Here is a 16,983-nt window from a genome sequence, read left to right as displayed (position 1 = left end):
CTGTGAGCTCTCTCTGTCCCAGGAGACCAGCCCAGATCACCAGCAGAGCACCCACCCCTAAACTTTTTAATGATCTCTCTGGCGGTTTTGGTGCCGAGTCCTTGAAATTCAGAAACTGAGGGGAAGTTGAGGAAACCTCTGGAGGAGTCAAAGTCAGATGTAAACTCCAAAGTTTCTTGGAGCACTAATGGGTTCCCCTGAGGGACGTTACTGAAAAAGTCTCTCTGGGTCTGGTTAAAGGAGAAACCTGGAGGCAGTGATGACAGGTAGGCAAAGACAAGGTAAATGTGACTCTGATGCTGGGTAAGCCTTGCTGTGCTTTATCAAGCCAAAAGAAAGCCCTGACTCCCCAGCCCCTGCAAGACAAATCCAGTCCCTCACCCATTCCTCAGGGTTCTTCCAGGGGCAGTGTGATGTGGGAATGTGCAGTGCCAAGGGCAGGGCCAAGGTCCTCTGCTTCTGGGTTTGTCCTGGATGGGCTGAGGAGGCGCTGAGGTGCTGGTGCCGTAAGGTTGAGGTGTCTTCTGGTGGGCCTTGGGGGTTGAGACAACAGCCCTAGCCAAGGGGAGAAAGATCTCGGCTCTCTTGGGGGCTTTTTGTCTTGCCAGAGCCCTTGAGCATCTCCACCACAGCATGTCCTACAGTGTCTCACACCTGCGCTTGCCATTGAACCGTGTAGATCAGACTGTCCGCAGGAGAGGCCTGAGCAGTGCATGACGGACCTGTTCTCCCTTCCCAGAGGCTGGCGGTCAGGACCTGTAGCCTTCATGGAACACCCCCAGGTTTACTCAGCATCAGAGCCACCTTGACCTTGCCTTTGCCTGGCTGGGACGAAGGGAGCTCCTGGCAAGAGGGCAGTGCTGCCAAGAGCTCTGGAGTGTCACTCTCCTGCCAGAATCACAGAACCAAGGAGGCTGGAAGGCAGCCAGCCGCCACCTTTTCTGGGCTTCCCCTTCATGCTTGCTTTTAGCCAGCAGCTCCTTTCTCAGCCATGCCAGCCTCCCTCCACCTTTACATGACTTCCAGCATGACAAGGTGGACCATTCTGGATCATGGTGAGCAGATCAAACAAGGCTCTGCACCCATCTTCTCTGCAGGGCTGTAGCCAATTAGATTCTTCCAAGGAGGTCCCTCAGCAGGCCAAAGTCTGTTCTCTCTTTGCCTTCTTCCACTTTCTCAGTATCGTCATCTCTACCTTCTCACCCTGGACATTAACATTCCTAACCAGCTCTTTCTTGCTTGTAAATGTTGTGCGTTAAGCCCAGTAAGAAATAAGGCACCACCCTGCAGCTTGCTCACCTCCCTCCCCCAACTTCAGTGTGATGGCAGAAAAGGAAGAGTAAAAGCAACAACACTTGTGGGTTAAGATGGTCTTTTGGGGTAATGGCCTGGTTGTGTCCTCTCCCTATCTTTTGCACCCTCACCCCCTCAGTCTATTCACTGGTGGGGTACAGTCAGAAACAGAGCAGGCCTTGACACTATGCAAACACTCTCCAGCAACATCTAGAACATTACTGTGTTCTCAGCATTGTTTTAGTCACAAATCTAAAACACAGCACCATGGGAGTTTCCATGAGGAAAGTAAGTCCAGACTGGCCAGACACAGTCCAATCTCCACCCCTTATTCCATCCTATTTCTGTCATAGTCAGGTCCCACACTGTCCAAAAGCCCCTCATTTACCACCACACACTTCTCATCACATGATTTATAGACACCTATCATTGCTTTATATATGGGCCATCCCTCTCATATATTCATGAAGTTATCCATAAATTGTCCACTGTGTTCATGTATTCCATGACTCTGCTTCCATTTAGAATGGTGGTTAATCAGGACAAGAGAGGTGTGTTGTGTGCAGTTACTGGTCATGAAACTAGCTCAGGTTGGGTCATGGCTGCATTTTGCCAGCTTTTTGCAACGTCCATTTAGGTGATATCTCCTGCGGTACTTCCTAAAATGTACAACTCAAATCGTGAGTTATTTTCCAATCAAGGTTAAATCTACTGGAGGTACACGTCAGATTTCCCCATCATCCACGCAGTGCACCCGTGTCCTTGAGCAAAAGCAATCCCACAATCAGGTTAGCCTTTTCCTGAGGGAGGAGCAACCCGTGCTGTCTTTCCAAACCTGCTCCCTACGTGCACTATGGGGTCTTTATCTCAGGTTATTGTTTGGGCAGGGCCAGGTCGGTCAGTCGATCCTCTGGTATTAACTAGGCAGGTGGCTTCTGCCCAATCTGCATCCACCGCTTCTATTTCCCAGCATCCTTTTCTCTCACTATTGCCCTTACCAGTCCCTTCTCTCAGTCAATCATTCCGGAGGCTGGTGTGTGACAGGGGAAGTGACACACCCAATCATTGCCACGTTCCCTGGCCCAGGGGCTTCTGAGGGTGTTTCAGAAAGGAATCCTGCTGTCTGCCTCAGGTCTTTCTGGAGTGCCACAGCACTTGCTTTTCAAGGCCCAGGATGGTGTTTTGGGGGGTGGGTCATGGTGGTTGTGATAAATAGAGACACGGACAATTTAAAGTATCAAAATCCAATACAAATTTTATTATATTAGCAAGCGAACAAGAGCAAAGGCAGCGCTGGGCGGCCGGGGAGTCTGCGCTCTGCCAACGGCTCACACCTTCCCGTCTCATGTAAGCACATTATATACAGTCTCATTTCCTGTATTCGCGATGTCACAATCAGGGCGATGTCGCAATCAGGTCGATACTCTGCACATGTTCCTTCTGTTGCTAGGGGGTCTTTCTCTACCTCCTAGTGGTCATAAGGATGAAAGCTGAAGGTCTTCCTTGTTGCCCTGTGGGTGAACTTATGCAAGAATGTGATTACTCAACCCCCTCAGCTACGGGTCTTGTTTACTGGGTCTTGTTTACTTTGCCGGATGTCCTTCAGTTGGGCTATCAAGCCTTGCGGGCACATAAATCTTCCATCCATACCTTCCCATACAGGTTTAATGAACAAAGCACAATATGTTACCTATTACAATCCCCCCTTTTTCTTTTGTCCATTATTTTGTTCATTGAACCGTTGTAGCTCTTGAGCACTCAAGACAAGGGTTTCTGCTAAATCGGGCTCATCGGGTACCAATTCGTACTTCGCTCGAACAAGCATCAGGTGAGCGGCTTCTAAACGGTTCTTAACTATCGCGATAACTTTATTAAAAATACAAGGTCCAAATGCAAGCGTTAAAGTGAGCAGTATTAATGGTCCCGCCAATGTTGACAATAAAGTAGTAAGCCAAGGAGAACGGTTAAACCATGATTCGTACCAACTTTCTTGGGATTCTCGCTCTTTCCTTCGTTGTTTCAACCCCTTTCTTAGGTCTGCCATTGTGTCCCGTACTATTCCGGTATGATCTACAAACACACAGCACTCTTCTTTTAAAGCTGCACACAATCCCCCTTGCTGCAAGAATAATAAATCCAAGCCGCGTCTATTCTGAAGCACCACTTCTGATAGTGATCTTAGTGATTTTTCCAACGCGTCTATCAATTTTTCTATTCTGCTCAAATCCTCATCCACTGCTACTCTAAGTGACTTAAATTCAGCTTGTTGATTAATCAGAGAGGTTATCCCTGTGGCCGCTCTGGTTCCTCCAATTGTAAGGAGGGCAGCTATGGTCAGAGCTGTAAACAGCTCCCTCCTAGCAAGATGGTGCTCGGGGGTGGTTTGATAGTTGTAGACAAACTCATTTGAGTGATATACAATTTTTGGAATTATTGCTACTTGTATGCAATAATCTTTGTTTTTATTAAAATTTTGTAGGCTCAAGCAAGGTGTTACTCCGATACTTGAGCACACCCATTTTGTGTTTGCCGCTGGTATTAACCAATCCACAGGAGCTTCCTTTGTGAGTGAAATACTTACATTACACAAATGTTGTTTCGTGGGTGGAATTGTCCCTACGCATCGTCCTTTTCCTGTTACTTGTTCCAAGGTGAGACCTTGGACCTGATCCTTTCCTTTTCTCCATAAACATTGTGCAGGGTTTGTCCCATTTACACGCTTGGCCTTAGATGTAATTCCCGCAGCCTCATAAAAGGGCGGTCTAATGCCATAACACAGCCAACAGGAGCTGGTCGTTTGTGGGTTAGTTTTATTCAATATTTGGTAGCTCGCTTGCATCACTTTCCGTAAGGTATTCCCTCCTAAATCTTCTTCCGGGATAGTTATACCAGAGTGAGTATTCTTACTAGTAAACTGGGTATCATTGCTAATTTCAGTATCATTTGTAGGTCCCAGAGTTTGTTCGTGTGCGAGTATGGAATTTGGTCCAATTGGTTCAGGATCATTTGGAATGGCCTCCTTTTTAATAAGTATCAGTCCCCCTCTATCCGTTCCTGACTCCCAATAACGAATTCCCCAAGTCTTTCCAGTTACCCACCCCGAGTCGTTGGGCTGTGTGATATTTATAAAGATAAACTTACAATTTCCTCCGGACGCGGAGGGAGATCCCCGGTATCCTAGTTGCATAGAATCTTCCCCTTTTGGAGGCTTACACCCTACAGGTCCCCACCCCGTGGTGAGATATTTATCTCGAACGTGGGGACTCCAATCGGACGCAATTGTTTCACAGCCCCAGTATGAACAAAAGTAGTGTCTGGGCGAATTGCAGTATCCTCACCCCGGATTTGAGCTGGGGCACATATAATAACTTAGGTTTAAACAGGGTTGTATCGGTACCAGTTGGCACAATGTGGGGGTGAAACTGGGAGACCCAGGAGCAGTTACTGTTTGCACTATGGCTTAATCTTCCCATCTGGATAATGTCCATTTAAAAGGTTGGTGTGCATATGGCTCACAGACAGGGACGCATAATACTACCCAGATTGCCCCTATAAATATGTATCGGGAAAAGTGGTAGTTTTTGTAATATACCAATTGCTTATTCCTACCCCAATTTGATACCCGTACCCGATTTTTGTCGTTTGTACTCCAGGGCTTCGCCTTTTTGCTACCATCCTTGAGGCAGGATCTCAAGCACTGCTTTGCGGTCCCAATCGTTGGGTTCGTTCCTCCACAGTTTTTTACTCCTCTGCCTCGCTCGTCGACTCGGTTGCTTCAAGCCACGAGGGGTACCATCTTCTCGGCAGCAGGGGTATTCTTCAGGAGGACTAGTGCTTACTTTAGCAGCTTGCCTCAGGATGTACGAATTCCAGTTGGTATCTTTAACTTAGGGTGTGTTGCACTTCACCCCTTTCAGGAACTTCCGGCACTGCCCTCTTACTATTTCAGCGACAAAAGGAATCGGTTCGTTCGAATGGTAACAATAATTTTCGGGCCGGATTCCCTTAGCAAATATCTCCCACCATTCCCTTGATTCGGGAATAATCTCTCCCTGTGATTCTTTTAATTTTAGTGCCAATTCTGTAAGTTCTCTTTCCCACTCCCAGGAGATTCAGCAGACGCCCCTTGGGGGTCTTCCGTTTCGGCAATGGGTCCACCACCGTTCCCGACACACCTTACACACAAAGCACACGAATGGGTAACAGTTAATATACCACACTTGATTCAGACGTCTTCAGCCTCTACATGCCCATCTTCAGTCAAAATTGGATTTTCAATATATTCAATTTCAAAAGTATTCATTCAGGTCTTTTGAAATTTTATTTTTAGGTCCCCGGGTTCACTGGTCACTTGCCACTGTTGATTCTTTACGGGTCCTTTGATTCGGCTGGCGTGAGTCCACTCTCTTTCAGCTGTTCGTATGGAGGTTTCTGTAGTAAGTAAAACAAGATAAGGTCCTTCCCACTGTGGGGTTAATGAGGTCTCTTTCCATGATTTAACCAACACCCAGTCCCCGGGTTTCACTTTATGGATTGCCATGTTTAGTGGGGGTTGTTGGGCAAGCAATCCTTTTTTCTTCAACTGTTCCCTACGATTCATTATTTGAGTGATGTACCACAGTACATGTGAATCTTTTAGTTGAGGGTGGTTATGTGGGACTTCTAAGTCATAGGGCATCCCATACAGCATCTCGAATGGGGAAATTCCTACATCTGTACGGGGTTGGGTCCTTATATTTAGAAGTGCGAGGGGCAGACACTTGACCCATGATAGTTTGGTCTCGATCATTAATTTGGTGAGCTGTTTCTTTATCTCCCCGTTCATCCTTTCTACTCTTCCTGAACTTTGGGGATGCCAAGGGGTATGATATTCCCAATTCGTCCCCAAGGCCGCCAAGGTATCCTTAACTATTTTAGACACAAAATGAGGTCCCCTGTCAGAATCAATGGCTTCTATTACCCCATATCTTGGGATAACTTCTTCTAACAGCACCTTTACTACGGTTTGGGCCGTTGTTCGTGCAGTCGGGTATGCTTCAACAAAGTGCGTAAGGTGATCCACGATTACCAGTAAATATTTGTACCTACCCACCTTTGGGAGTTCAGCAAAATCTATTTGAACCCTCGCAAAAGGCCTATGTGCCAGCTCTCTTCCCCCTAAAGGTCTTTCTCTTACTTGACTCCTGTTGACCCTTTGACACACGAAGCAACTGTTTGTTATTTGCTTGGCCAGGCTACAAATACCAATGCACATGTATTTAGTAGCGAATTGGTCTATCAAGGCTTGGGTTCCCCAGTGTGTGGTATCGTGGATTCTTTGTAATACCCCCATAGCCAAGGATTTTGGAAGTACCTGTCTCCCATCAGGTAGCACCCATTTTCCCATTTCATCCTTTTTTACCCCCATCTTATGCAACTTTTCCTCTTCTTGAGTGGTGAAACTGAGGAGGTGGAAGACCTTTCCATGATGCAAACAATGCTTTGCTTTTGGATTTCCACAGGCACATGCTATCCCATCCATGCCCCAATCCTCCCAGCAAGCATAACAAGGCTCCTTATAGAGATTACCTCCACAGGTGATACATTTTTCTCTCTGTTTGAAGGGATCTTGAGCCCTTAGAACCATTAGAGCAGCTTTTCTAGCCTCCTGATCTGCAGCATTATTACCTCGCTGTCGGAAATCTAGGCCTTTCTGGTGACCCCTCACGTGTATCACTGCTATTCGGTTAGGACCTCTTAGGGCGTGAAGGACTTGGGTTATTAGGCCCTGGTGTATTAAATCCCTTCCCTGGGAATTTATGAGGCCCCGCTCTTCCCAAATTTTTCCAAAGGTATGGACTACCCTATACGCATACTTTGAATCTGTATATATTGTTCCTGCCTTTCCCTTTAGTAAACATAATGCTCGGAGTACTGCATAAAGTTCGCACGCTTGAGCTGACCATGCCGCGTTCAAGAGTCCTGATTCTATTACATTAAGATTTCTTCCCCCGATTACCGCATACACTGATCTTCTCTTCCCTTCCAGCACTCGAGAGGACCCATCCACAAACAGTTTTTCTCCACCTTCCAGTTCCTCCTCCTCTAGGTCTGGCCTTATCTTTGTTTGTTCCTCAATGGTATGTAGACAATTATGTGTCAACCTTTCCCCTTCTGGTTCCCCATACAAAAATTGGGCCGGATTTTGCAAAGTAGTGCTTTCTAAAGTTAGTTTTGGTGAGGAGATTAAAATCCCCTCGTATTTTAACAACCTAGAATCGGTGATCCATTTTTCGGCTTTCTGTTGTAAAATTCCCCGGATGTTGTGAGGTGATAGAACTTTCAATTCACTCCCGAATGTTATTTTGTGTGCCTCTTCCACAAGCAGAGCTGCTGCCGCTATCGCTTGTAGGCAGATTGGCCACCCACAGCTTACTGGATCCAAGAGTTTGGACAGGTATCCTATAGGTTTCTTTTTCCCAGCCCACTCCTGTGCCAATACTCCGAATGCCATACCCCCATCGATATTCACAAACAAGTAAAATGGTCTCTTTAAGTCTGGTAAGCTTAATACTGGTGCATTAATTAAATCCTCTTTTAAGTTTTCTAATTGCTTTTCATCCTCCTTAGACCACTTTAACAATCCCTCCTGGCTTAATTTGGCATATAGAAACTTGACTTTGTTACTGTAATCCTCAATCCATTGTCTGCAGTACCCCATTAATCCCAACAGTTGACGAACCTGTCTTTTGTTCGTCGGAAGGGGCATTGATAGTATCCCATTTACTCGCTCGGGATCTACCTTCTTTTTCCCTTCGCTTAGCCAATGTCCCAAATATTTGACCTCTGGTTCTACAAACTGTAATTTTGATTGGGAAACCTTCAATCCCTTTAGGTTTAGGAAATTTAACAATTTGATACTCTCCACGCGGACTTTTTCCTCCTCCTGTCCAGCTGTCAGGAGGTCATCCACATACTGAATCAGCTTCTCCCCGCTCGTATTCTCGGAGGATGTGCTTCAGGGCCTGTCCGAATAGATTGGGAGATTCCGTGAACCCTTGGGGCAACACTGTCCATCTTAACTGCCGTTTTCTGTGGGTTTCAGGATCCTCCCATTCAAAGGCAAAATAATCCCTACTGTCTTTATCTAGTGGGCAAGCCCAAAATGCATTTTTGAGATCAATCACACTATACCATTGACTTTCAGGTCCCAGCTGGCTCAGTAAAGTATACGGATTTGCCACAGCTGGGAACCTTGCAAGTGTTCTTTTGTTAATTTCCCGTAGGTCATGGACTAATCTATAGGACCCATCAGTTTTCTTTACAGGTAAGATGGGTGTATTGAAGGGAGACATGCATGGTTCCAGTAGCCCTTGTTTAATTAATCTTTCAATCTCTGGTTTCAACCCCATCCTGCCTTCTCGTGAGATTGGGTATTGTTTTATTTTTACTGGAATTTCCGGATCCCTGATAGTTACAGTGAAGGGTGGGATATTTAATTTGCCCACTGTCTCCGGAGTGTACCAAACCTCGGGGTTAATTTTTACTTCATCCTCACTCCTAAGGGGACATAACTTTACTTGCAACTCATTGTTTTTAACTTCCAAATTAATGCCCAGTGTGATGATCATATCTCGTCCCAATAGGTTATAGTCTGCTTCTGGGACCAACAATAGGGATCCCACCCCAAATTTAGATTCAGTTTCAAAAAGAACGTCTTTTATTACTGGAACCCTGAAAGGTTCTCCTTTTGCTCCAATTACTTGCATTGTCTCCGGGGACAAGTGACATCCCCGGGGTATTTCTTGTACTGTGGACCTCTCGGCCCCGGAGTCCACAAGGAACTCGATTTCCTGTTGCTGGGGACCTATTTTAATTTTTATCAAGGGCTCGGTTTTATGTCTAGCCCCCAGCAAATAGAGCCCCTGACACCTCTAATCCTCCTTGAATATTTTCTCATCCTGCAGCCGTTTTCTGCATTCCCTTCTCATATGACCCTTCCTCCCACAATAATAACACTCCATGTCTTTTCTCCTTGTTCCTTCCACCCCAGGTCTTGGATCCGTCTTGTGAGTCGATCTAATCCCACCCCCACGCTGTCGTTCCCGAGCTACCATCAACTTTGCCTGCTTCTTAAACCTCTCGTCTTCCCTTCTGACAAACACCTTCTGTGCCTCCCTCAATAACTCATCCAAACCTCTGTTCTGCCAGTCATCTATCTTCTCAATTTTTCTTCTAATATCTTCCCATGCGTTTGCTACAAATTGCATTTTCAGCAGGGCCTGCCCCTCCTGAGTGTCTACATTCAGACTGGAATACATTTGGAGACTCTTTTGTAGTCTCTCTAACCATTTAGTGGGCGACTCATCTGTTTCTTGATGTTCCTTGAAAGCTTTATTAATATTCTGTCCCCTAGGGACTGCCTCCCTGATACCCTGGATGATGATATTTCTAAGGTCTTGCATGTGGCCCCTATGTACCGGGTCCTGGTGATCCCAGTTGGGCCTCTGTAGGGGCCATTTCACATCTGCCGCTGGCCCCTGGGCATGTTGTGCATCCCAAATTCGCATCCCCGCTCTCCTGATCATGTTTTTCTCCTCTGTGGTGAATAAAATTCCTAAAATAGCCTGAATCTCATCCCATGTATAGGTACTGGGTCCTAGAAATTGATCCACCCTTTCCACTACCCCCAGCGGGTCTTCCAGGAGATCTCCCATTTTATCTTTAAATTGTCTTACGTCCCCTGAGTTAATGGGGATTGATACAAACCCCATTCCTGGCTGTGGACCCCCCATTGGTACTTCCCTCAAGGGGTACAAACCGCCACCCTTATGTGTATGTCGTGTTTGGCTCCTGGTTCTACGTCTGTAAGTTTCAGGGGAACTAGGGGGCGAATCTGGGTCCGAGCGGTGAGGGGCCGAGGGCAAAGGTTGGGGTGGTGCGGGTGGTGGTAAAATGGGAGGGGGAGGTGGTGGAGGGGGAATATATGGTGGTGGTATTATAGGGACCGCGTCTTCCTCTCTATTCTTCCTCCCTCGGTAGCCACCCCCCTTTTCTTTTAAAGGGTATAAATTTACCCTAGTGTCGGCCACCATCCACAGACTGGCATATTTACTTTCTTCCAAATTAAATGGTTCCTTTGAGTTAACATAGATGTTTAGCGCCTGACATATCCAATCCTCAAATGATGCAAAAACAGGCCAATACAGATGGTCTCCTCGAATCTGTTTTCCACCCCAGACCTCCATGCAATAATGGATCATTTTTACCTTATCCTTTCCCTGCCTAGAGGGAAAGTTATCCCAGTGTTTCAACATCAGCCCTAGGGGACTATCAGGTGGTATTTGGGGCAATTTCACATGGGGCCCCTCTCCCATGGGCTCAAAGGGCTTGCTTTTCCTTTGCCCATCTTCTGAGGCACTCACACACACACACCAACCACTCCCCTCGTTTGTGGCTTGCTCCCTCGCGGGCTACGAGAAACGCACTACTAGAGGGTCCGCACTCACTTCGTCCTGGCAGGACGTCTCATACACCGTGCCCCAGGATACCCAACCCAAACCGAACGGATTCCCGGCCTATACTCACCCGTCCTGTGTCTTCGTTCAGAGCTTCGTGCACAAAGATTACAGGGTTACCGGTTCTCCTTTGCTCAGTGTTCAATTTAGGTTCGTCGGTCGGGACAGAAGCGACCTGAGGGCTGCAGGGGCCGCCGGATGGCGGGGTGCCTCCCCAGTGCAGCCGCAGGCCACAATCTAGTCACGATCCGAGTCACGGCACCAAATTGTGATAAGTAGAGACACGGACAATTTAAAGCATCAAAATCCAATACGAATTTTATTATATTAGCAAGCGACCAAGAGCAAAGGCAGCGCTGGGCGGCCAGGGAGTCTGTGCTCTGCCAACGGCTCGCACCTTCCCGTCTCATATAAGCACATTATATACAGTCTCATTTCCTGTATTCGCGATGTCGCAATCAGGTCGATGTCGCAATCAGGTCGATACTCTGCGCATGTTCCTTCTGTTGCTCGGGGGGTCTTTCTCTACCTCCTGGTGGTTGTAAGGATGAAGGCTGAAGGTCTTCCTTGTTGCCTTGTGGGTGAACTTATGCAAGAATGTGATTACTCAACCCCCTCAGCTACGGGTCTTGTTTACTGGGTCTTGTTTACTTTGCCGGATGTCCTTCGGTTGGGCTATCAAGCCTTGCGGGCACATAAATCTTCCATCCATACCTTCCCATACAGGTTTAATGAACAAAGCACAGTATGTTACCTATTACAGTGGTCACGGGGCACGTTGCCAACCATCTGGTTGTCACTTCCACCACAGTAAGCACATGGCACTTGCCTTGGCAGGTTCGTGGCAGTATGATACAACCCATCTCTGAGGCCTCTCTGTATTGATATTGCAGCAACCATCCTTCACACCAGAGAGGCTTTGCTCGCTTGGCTCACTTGACTCTGGTGCATGTTTCACATTCCTGAATAACACCTGCAATGGCTTCAGTGGTCAAGTCCACCCCTCGATCTCAGGTCCATCTGGACATCTGCTGGGGTGATTCCTCTAGTGAGTTGGGCCTTGGGTTCCTATCTCACCCCTGGTGCCCTCAGGTGTGGTTTGGGTTCCCATCCCAACCATGGTGTCCTCCAATGTTATGTCCATGTCAGAGTCATAGCATCCTCAGAGGTGGCTTGGGTCCGTATCTCAACCATGCTCTTTTGACAGCACTGAACAGATAGACATGGGCCAAGCCCCACTACAGTTGTAGGAGCTCCTGGGTTGCACTGGGTTAGTCGAGGCACCCTTCTGTTAGGTAGTGTGTCCATGTAGCGGGATTACCTGCCTTTTCAGGCTTCAAAGAACAGGCACTGGGAGATCATAACCACCCTAGGCACACACCCTGACACCCAGGGACTGGCTGCCTCAGGGCATGTCTCAGTATCTCCTCACCAACAACTTGTCTCCTCTGACGCCACAATTCCACACCAGATTGCACAGGCATTAGGAGACAGGAACACTGTTACCATATAACTGCTGCATCATTATCCTGAGACCCAAGACTTGTCACCTCCCCTTACTGAGAAGAACAAGTGTGCAACAAAGAGAAGGACAGCTCTGTTCTCCCAAAAGTAACAGATGGATCCAGATTGAAGAGAAACACGAGTTGCTGATGCCCAATGACTTTGCAGAAGTCTATGATGGAAACGTAGAATCATAGAATCATATAATGGTTTGGGTTCAAAGGGACCTCAAATATCACCTGGTTCCAACCATCCTGCCATGGAAGAGACACCTCCGACTAGACCAGGTTACTCAAGGCTCCATCAAACCTGGTCTTGAACACTTTCAGGGATGGAGGTGAGGCTGACTGGTCTGTAATAACTTGAGCCCTTTTTCTTCTCCTTTTTGAAGACTGGAGGGACATTTGCTTTCCTCCAGTCCTCAGGCACCTCACCTGTTCCCCACGACTTACCAAAGATGATGGAGAGTGGTCTAGCAACGACTTCTGCCAGCTCCCTCAGCACCCACGGGTCCATCCCATCAGGGCCCATGGATTTGTGTATGTCCAGGTTGCTTAACTGATCCCTAACCCAGTCCTCATCAACCAAGTCAAACTCCTCCTTTATCCTGACTTCCTCTGGGGCCTCAGGGGTCTGGGGATCCTGAGGACAGTCTCCAGCAGGATAGACAGAGGCAAAGAAGGCATTCAGTAGCTCTGCCATCTTTGTATCCTCTGACACCAGGGCACGTGCCTCATTCAGCAGTAGGCCTGCATTGCCTCTAGTGTTAGTTTTGTCTGCAATGTATTTGAAGAAGCCCTTTTTGTTGTCCTTGACCTCCCTTGTTGCTTCCCTACATCCTTTGACAACAGTCTTACAGTCCTCCCAAGTGGCCATCCCCTCCTTCCAAGATCTATAGACTCTCATCTTCCACTTGAGTTTGCCCATTAGTTCCCTGTTTAACCATGTGGATTTCTGTCGCAGTAGGGACTGACGTTGACAAAAATATATGTAAAAAAGAAGGCAGCCTTTATTAAGTTACAAAAGCCAAGATGGCCGAGATGGTGCAGCAGAAAAAACATACCCTTTTATAACCTTTCTTATCTGTCCACCGGTTCATGCACTAAGGCTGCTAAAATGATTCGCTCAATACCTCTGTCCATTCACCTCTGTTCACATACTGATTGGCTGGAGTTCCTGCTGTATTTCCCACTTCATTCTCTTGCCAAATTTCTGCTCTGTGGTATTCACTTGTTTAGTCTCTCCTTGCTCAGTCTCTTATCACCTTCTCAAGCCTGTTTACAACATTCTTCATCCACTTCTTTCATCTTCTCACGGGTATACTGGGATGCTGTCGAGGCCAATTTCATCTTCCCCAGTCAGGCTATCCCCGACAGGTTTCCTGGCTCCCTTTCTTGATTTCCTACCCACTGAGAAGCTCAGATCTTGATCTTAGAAGAAGTGGTCCTTGAATAGAAACCAACTCTCTTGGCCCCTTTACCTTCTAGTACCCTGTCCCATGGGATTTCCCCTAGCAATTGCTTGAAAAGACCAAAGTTGGCCCTGCTGAAGTCCAAGGTTTTGATCTTGTTAGGTATTCTGTTCCTACCACACAAGATCATGAACTCCACCATCTCATGGTTGCTGCAGCCAAGGCTGCCCTCGACCTTCACTGCTTCAACCAGACCCTGCTTGTTAGTGAGCAGAAGATCCAGCAGTGCTCCCCTCCTAGTTGGCTCATCCACCAATTGCATCAAGAAGTTATCATCGATGCACTGGAGGAACCTCCTGGACTGTGAATGGCTGGATGTGTAGGCCTTCCAGCAGATATCTGGGGAGTTAAAATCCCCCATGAGAACCAGGGCTGTGATTGTGACGCTGCTGTCAGCCGTCTGTACAAGGCCTCATGAACTTCCTCATCCTGATCAGGTGGCCTGTAAGAAACACCCACAACAGTATGGGTGCTAGCCTGCCCCTTCATTCTCACCCACAAGCTCAGCTCACTCCTCATCCCCCCCTGGCCGGAACTCAACATATTCTAGTTACTCTCTCATGTATAGAGCGACTCCCCCACCTCGCCTTGTTGTCCTGTCTTTCCTGAAAAGGACACAGCCATACATGACCACATTCCAATCATGTGAGCGGTCCCACCATGTCTGTGTAACTGCCACCAGATCATAACCTCTGGACCGCACAAGGGCACATTGCTGGCTCATGGGCATCCTGCTGTCCACCAGGACCCCCACCTGTCTTTCCTAAAGAATTTATACCCATCTGTTCCAACACTCGAGTCATATGAGCTGTCCCACCACATCTCAGTGATGCCTGTGACATCACAGATTTGTAGATGTGCACACATCTCTCACTCCTCTTGTTTGTTCCCCACGCTCCGTGAGTTGCAGAGAGGCATTTATGTGGGCCCCTCCCCCCGTTGAAGCCGACTTCCCAGCTGGAGTGCTTGCTGGCTGGAATTCATTCTCTTACACTTGATGTGCTCTCTCACTGGCCTGTGATCCATCTCCAGGGCCAGGGTATCTATTTCTGGTACTGGCCTTGAAGTGGGATGGATTGAGGATCCCCTCCCCCAGCCAATCTTGTTTAGAGCCATCCTTCCTAGATTGGCAAACCTTTGTCCAAAGATGTTCTCCCTTTCTCTGAGAGATGTATCCCATCAGCCCCCAGGAGACCAGCTTTCTCACAGGGAGTCCCATGGTCCAAGTAGTTAAAGCCCTGGCTGTGGCATCACTCCTTCAGCTGTTCAGGATTTTCCTGAATCTGTCGTCTCTTCCAAGCCGCTTGCCTTTGACTGGGAGGACTGGTGAAAATATTACCTGGGCCCCTGAGTCCTTCACTGCCTCTCCTAGGGCTCTGGAATCCATCTCGATTCACTTGAGATTGCTCCTGGCTGTGTCACTGGTGCCCACGGGAAACAGCAGCAATGGAGAGTGCTCCGTGGGAGGTATCAGATTCGGTAGTCTCTCTGTGACATCCCTCATCCTAGCCTTGGTAAGCAGCAAACGTCTCTAGACAGTGGGTCGGTGAACAGGTGTCTCAGTACCCCTCAAAAGAGTCTCCCACTAATATTACCTGTTGCTTTTTCTTGGTTGCACTTGTACTTCGGGGAGCCGATCTAGCCGCCTTCCCCAACTCTGAGGTGTTGTTTATGTCATCATCCTTTTTTCCCTCTTCATTCTGCAGAGCCACGAAGTGGTTCTGCAGGAGCACCTCAGGCTTTGAGGAAGGCTTCATCCTCCTTCTCGATCTTCCCTGCACTGCGGAGACGGGAGTTTGGAGAATCCACGAAAGACTCAATATGAGTTATATCAGGAAGCTCCCTTTTATTGTGCAGATGCACTTTCTTATATAGCATAATTTTCCAAAGTCATCATGACTTGCAATTTTCATAAACTCCAATTGTGCTATACATACATCAGTCATCTGCTTCTACCTATCACTTTACTATTAATTTTAATGTGTTCCGCCTCATACGGATGTTAGCTTCTAATTCTTCTATTCTGTCCCTCAAGGTCGAAGCGTCCTTGAGGCCTACTATGTTAGTTTAGACAAACTGCTCAACAGAGTTTTCCTTGTGCAGGCCCTCTAGCATTCCATGCCTGTTTTCAGCGAGCCACGCTCCCACACTGCACCAGTTCCCTATCCACACTAGGGTTGGCTTCCTCCTGTTTTGGGTGTGCCAGTGGAAGAGTTTTGGGTCTTTGGCCAGAGGGAGAGGTTTTGGGTGTGCTGGTGGAAGAACCTCAGGCTCTGAGGTCTAGGTACTTTTCCCCAGGCTGAGGTCTGAACTGCAGCCTCTACCTTCAGCAGCTCCTTCTGGGTGGAGGCACTGGCCACCACCAGGGCTGGTGGTGCAGGCTGTCCAGCCAGAGCTGCAGCCTTGGCTCTGCGACGAGTGCCCACCATTCTGCCTCGAGGGCCAGTGAGGATGAGTGCCCTTGGCCTCTCCAACTGGTGGAGCTTCAGCGCCCTCCCTGCACAATGCCGCAGGAGCTGCTCGCTCCGCTCCTTGCTCCCCACAGGCTCCTGTTGTGGGCAGGGAGTGACAGCCAGTGACAGCCGTTGCTCTGGCCGTGCCGACGGCCCCTGTGCCTCTCCCGGCAAGAGCTGCCGGCTCCAGGTGGGTCTCACCACTCCCCAGGCATTTGCCTACAGCGGGAAAACCTCAGGAGACCTCCTGAACACCGAGATCCGATGCTGGCCGGGCCCGTCCCGAAGCAGCTGATCTCAGCAACTGATGTTTAATAAGATTAAGTTTCTTCTTGAGAACATGTCATGTCATTTTCTATGTAACCAGACTGTCATTTTCTGTATCTGCCCTTCTCTTTGTAGGGATGGATTTGTTGCTGACACTACCTATTTCCTGAAATCCTCGAGTGTGAGGTTTTTTACGTTGTGGGTTTTTTTTTTTTTTTGAGACTAATCTTTCTATTAAACTGAGGTGGCTACTTGTTTACAGTTTCTTCATGCATTTGTTGTGAAGAAATGGATCTTAGGAATCAGAAAATGTGGAGGAAAGCTCTGCCTTGTTCAGTGTAAGCTTGCTTCTCAAATCCCAATTGCATGAAGGATTCGTCAGCTTTCTTTTGTAATGCTTTTTATTACATTGAAACTCTGTGTGTGTTCCGATTGGCAGTAGAGCGCGTTTTTAGCCTTAGTTCTTCCATCCAGAAATTGTCAAATTCAGGAGTAAGAG

The sequence above is a fragment of the Leptosomus discolor genome, chromosome 10 (genome assembly GCF_034619465.1).
Source record: "Leptosomus discolor isolate bLepDis1 chromosome 10, bLepDis1.hap2, whole genome shotgun sequence".
Taxonomy (NCBI): domain Eukaryota; kingdom Metazoa; phylum Chordata; class Aves; order Leptosomiformes; family Leptosomidae; genus Leptosomus; species Leptosomus discolor.
Note: the sequence above shows the minus strand (reverse complement) of the source record.